This window comes from Ostrinia nubilalis, chromosome 11 (assembly GCF_963855985.1).
Source record: "Ostrinia nubilalis chromosome 11, ilOstNubi1.1, whole genome shotgun sequence".
NCBI lineage: Eukaryota > Metazoa > Arthropoda > Insecta > Lepidoptera > Crambidae > Ostrinia > Ostrinia nubilalis.
In genome coordinates, this window is record NC_087098.1 from 5,844,208 (window position 1) to 5,849,890 (window position 5,683).

At 31.8% G+C, this 5,683-nt stretch overlaps 1 non-coding gene across 1 annotated transcript; it reads left to right on the plus strand.

The window, feature by feature from the left end:
* Positions 1–2,000: 2,000 nt before the first annotated feature.
* Positions 2,001–2,073, plus strand: Trnaf-gaa (transfer RNA phenylalanine (anticodon GAA)). The gene has a single exon. It is a non-coding gene; the product is annotated as a tRNA-Phe (tRNA).
* The last annotated feature ends 3,610 nt before the right edge of the window (positions 2,074–5,683 follow it).

A 5,683-nucleotide genomic window follows, 5' to 3' on the forward strand; every position in this document is an offset into this window, starting at 1 on the left:
TATAATAGGTGAATATAATTAATTGTACATACTCGTACATTATGAGTTATGTACTATGCGAATGGCAAGCGTTGCAATTAGTCGGAATAATATTACAGGAGTAGCTATTTATATCAGTAATGGCCGACAGTTAGGGACGCCATTTTGAAAATAATGACGTAACAATGTAGGTAGTAAAAGACATAACTCTCCTTTTGAAGCAGTCGGGTAAAAAACCGGCTTGCTGCAGTTTGATTTCCGTTAGATTTACCATCCTAAGCCATCGTTATTGTGAGAAATTGTAGTAATAGCCAAGTAAGAACTAAGTTCCCCCTTGTGCCCTTCAAGATTTTGGAAAACGCAATAAAACATTTTAAACAAACTAAGGGCATTTTAAGTCTATACGATTGTAGAGTCAGTTAATATAATTATAAACTAATTTCTGTGGTTCTTTAGTTAGTTATTTTGTTAGAATAGTATTAAAATATTACATATTAAACTCATTGTATACTCGTAATATCACTGGCCATAAATAATGTCTATACATAAGACATTTCCTAAAAAGTCAGTCGTTGCAAGTCACCTCTTGTTTCGATAATTCCCATAGTAGTATAATCTGTTTTATGCCAATATTTTCTATTTCACACATAATCAGGAATACTTAATACCCGTAACAATAAATCTAGGATAAGATTCCCCGTTATTAAGCGGAGTACCCACCATTTACAGCATCACTTTCATTTATCGAATCCTCTTGTAAAATTGCGATGTATTAATGTTTAATGATAGGGCGTGTGTGTGAAAATTGTAAGTAATTGATATCAGCCATAAATATACTATTGAGAAGAAATCCGCGGCAGTAACAACCAGGCAAGATTCCGTTTCAAATAACATTAATATGTTTTAAAAATAGCTGCCGATTTGATACGGTATGTTACTTGCCTAAATTCAAGTTTACGTCATTCTAAAACGTTCTATACTTACGTTATTCGTTTGTTTTTGTTTAGTTAACTTAGACTGAGTTGCACCACCTAACTTTGACTGTAACTATAACGGTAACCGGTTTTTGTTTGTATGGAGTTAGACAGATTTTTGACGTTTGTTAAAGTCAAAGTAAGATGGTGCAACCCAACCTAAGTGTATCAAAAATTGCTGTACTAGGATAAATACGGGTGACTCTACACGAAGTTTCCTGCAGTTGTTGCAATTCACGAAGGCGAGTGAGCTTTAAAAAAGACGTGTGGTGGTTCGCTACTGTTCGTTTTTCAAAGTTGTGAGTTGCAAGAACTATACTAGTCTATGACATAAGATGCCACAATGTTTATAAATGTTCTGTGGTTTACGGGTAAAAAAGTCCCGTTTTAATTCTTCTTGGAGTCATTATTAATTACAATAGAAATAAATAATGTAAAGTAATTTAAAACGGATACAACAAACACATATTGGGCTATTAATGTCACATTGTTTTGTGTTTTAAGTACTTATTTACGTAATAATTCACTTTAGTTTTACTGTCGAGTGTTGGCATATTTTCGTATTTTATTTAGCATTTAGGTACGTAAATAATTTATTTCATGGTCAGCTGGACCGGTGGTGTACAAACTGAATTAAAAAGTACTTAACTTGCGGTTGTGGGTTTGAATCTCAGAGAGGGCAAAGGTAAACGTAAAAAAACGAGCACTTATACCCGAAGATGCTTATAAAGGTAGTGTTAATCAGAGATTATATTTTTAAAGTTGAATAAAAAATATTTGTACAAAGCATAAATTACAGGAAAAGTACAACTTTTTTAAATACAAAAAAATCGCGATTTTATGTGCACAATATTCAGACAAGAGTATTTTGTCATTTTACTTAATTCATTAGTAATTTGCAGTCAATACATTAAAAAAATTACCGATAAAAAATAAAATAAATTGCGCTAAAGTAACACCAAACACGCCAGTAAAATAAAAATGTGATAAAAAAACTAAAAATAAGATATCGGAAAGTACCGCATAATTTCGTCATCACCCACACAAGCCGAAATAGCTCAGTTGGGAGAGCGTTAGACTGAAGATCTAAAGGTCCCCGGTTCAATCCCGGGTTTCGGCAAGAATATTTTTTTTGTGTTAAATATGTTTTTTGTTTTAATTTTATAGATTATTTCTACTATCCGTTCTAAAAATAAATAAATAAATTTTATGAGTAAATAGTAACAACAACAAAACTGAATTGAACTACTAACATTAAATTGATTTCATACATTTTTATAGTGAGTGCACTTAGCAGTTATTCGATCCCCAATCCATTCAATAATTTTGTCGGGTGGCAATTCAGAACAAAAAGGCAAAACGTTATGGGAACACAGAACACACAGGTCGATCCATAAACACCCACTGACGCTACCTCTCAGAACGTTTTGATCTGAGGCACTCTTGTTACGGACTGTACATTCGATACAGAATTTATAGCCGTGTCATTATCTGGATAATAATTGGTATCTAGTTTGTGGTTTATTTTTATAGTAAACTGATAAAAAACCGACGATTCTGACGGTCAGACACCGACGATTATATTACTATTTTTACCATGATTACGTAATTTTATAACAATTTTGACCACTTCGATGTAAAAACATAATTTAAAGTTAAAAACACAAAGTAATTACAGTCAGTAGAACTTAACTTAATTATTTTCATGTCAAAAATGCGCTTGTTAAAAAATGTTTGGTCAGCCACAACAGAATGACCGTAACGGGAAAAACTAACCAAAAAACTCGAAATTCGTCTAGCTCCTCATTCAGCTAACCACCCATTTTCATCACGATCATAGGCATAAAATGTTAATAGGCCCATTACTGGCGATACTCCACGCCCCAACATTACAGGGCGCCATTAATAACAGCCGTAATTTTAAGAATACCGAATCAGTTTTCCTTTCCCAGAGTTCCCGAAGCGTGTAAATGTCATGTATTACACAATTTCTTAAAATATATTATGATACCTAACTAGGCAACTTCTAGGATGGAAATCTCTGGAATTATTGATAAGATGTTTCCAGCAAGTAAAAAAATAAATAATCAGTAGTGAAATGTTCTTTCTCAAGAGACGTAAAGTTTGTAGGAAATTATTTTTATTACAAGCTTCATCGTTCGTTTCAGCAAACCGTTTGATGAAAACAAATTTCATAATTAAGTATTTATGAGAATTACTTACATTACAGGTGGTTTAATTTTTTTTGAGCCATCTTAATATATCTCTATAGGTATTGATTCGTAAATCTATTTTTAAACATTTATCTTTAGATATTATTTTATTTTAATTATAAATTCAGCTTTAAACGCTGCTCTCTAAAGTGCACTTGGCCGGAGAGCCTCTCAACATTCCAGTGCCGTCTCTGTGATAATAATTCTATAAATATTATTATGCATTGTTCAAGGGCCCATCTACACTGGCCGAACGAAATGGCAAACCACCCACGGAACCAGAGCATTAGTGTAAATTCAATTTAACCCTTCGATTAAGACGATTCACTTTAAAACTTACATAACCCTGCGGCACTTAGGCAGGATGTAGGGTTGCCTATTTTATTTCAAGGTAACATTGATAAATAAATTAAAGTTTTTGAGTTATTATAACACAAATTATATCAATTGAGTAGTTGTAAAATAAGATGTTAATATTTCTAAATATTTTAAGTAGGTAGAGATTTTCTATAAGGTTTCGGGTTTAAATCACGGTAGTAGGTAGTATTGGGTATGATTGTAACGAGATTCTCAATTTTGACATTCTCATCATGAATTTTATAACTTTTGTAGAGCTTTCATAGATTTGCTAATGAATTAAAAATATCAGATTTGAGGCAAATAAAGTGTCTTTACTCATTCATTACTTACTCATCTGCTTGTATAATTAATAATAAGAAAACCAGCATGGCAGCCCTGTGGTCACCGCCAGAATTCCCCGTAAGGCTATGGCCACTACCCTTAGCGATCAATTTGGGATAAAAGAGCCGCAGGTAGCCATTAATTGACTATTAAACACGTATCGGCACAAAAAAGCATAAAAGCTTAAAAACAATGAATTTCACGAAAGTTGATAACTCAATTTTGAGCGGCTGTTAAATAAGGAACAGGAGTGGAAAGGAGTCGTTTTTGTCATTTTATTTTAATGTATAGCCAGAACCTTGTGTATTTAAATTTTCAATATTTACTACAAAAATGATCTTATTCCAATAGAAAACTTTTTTCAGATGAACTATAATGAAAAGAAACAATACAGTTTTTAAATTCAAATTTTGCAATTCAAGTACCTAGAGCAACGTAGTAGAAAACAGAATTTATTTATAAATAAAATAAAAACCAATATGTGCATTAATTACTTCAGCAAGTAATGGACTTGAGATCGGTTGTTTGCGTTGAATTATAACTAGAAAAACATCTAAATATAAGTTATTGAACGAGTTAAATTACGTACTTAAAATGCATTAAAATAAATAGCATTAATTTATGAATACTAAGCTGCCAATCTAACTGCAGACGGAAATATCACAATTAATTAATCGATAATAAATATCATGAATTAACATATTTCTTTAATCTAATCCTATTGACACATGTAAGTTATCAATATTAATACTTCTTAATCGATGCTGGACAATATTAAAATTAATATTAAACCAATTAGTTTTATTTATTTTCTAATGGATGCGAGTCTACAGTTTCCCTGTTCTATGATGTCGGTGTCTTTGAAAAGGACGCAAGATGAATATTGATAGTGACAAGAATAATATTAATATAAAAAAGGACGTTCTGCGAGGAATCACGGACAAATTAACAATTATTCAGATCTTGCTTCGGGCTACTTGCGATGAAAAATGTACCTAAATTAAAGTAATTAAGAAAACTGTAAGAACAGACATTTTGGTAAACATGAAATGGTTTGAAAAATTATAGGGGCCTATTAATTCAACTATTTCTGTAATAATCTCATTTGCCTTATAATTGGGTACTGTGGATGTGTGTATTTGACAATAACCAGCACTTAGTCTGACTTAGGAAAGAATAATCAAACCCAAAATATTGTCTTCATCAAAAAATTCAGGCACCTTTTGTTTAAAATAGTCAAAAACGCGTCATTCATTAACGTACCTCATTAATATTGATCAAGTTAGCTTAACGCTCTATTTTTTAAGATAATCAACAAATGTTGCTAATCAAAAGAGCCCCTAATGACCGGTTATAAATCGATAGTTTAGCAGTTAATAGGGTAGCGCTACTAAAAGGGGTTTAATTGGGTGATTTTAGGGCTCTCTCAGCTGAGAGCATACTCACTGTTGTTAAGGGGAAGCTATATTTATATCTAGAACTAAATAAATAGTAAAAAATCAAAGGCTCGTATTTTCGCAACGATGCTCAAAGCTCGTATAATACAGGAATACGAATTCCTTAATATCATAAATTAATTTTTGAGCATGATTTATTAATATAGGCCTACAACTTAAAGATTTTAAAGCTTTCAAGTTAAGACTAATGTATACTTATGCGCAAAAATAACAAAAAATACCTTAGTATTCCCATCATACCTTAAAAAAAACGTGCAAAATTTTCAACCCGAGGAAATTCTTCAAGACTACAAACTCTAGCTTGATAGAAAATGCATGCATAATTTCAATGTGTGAAGTTATAAATCCTACTTTAAAAAAAATCTTGGTCACAGCCAAC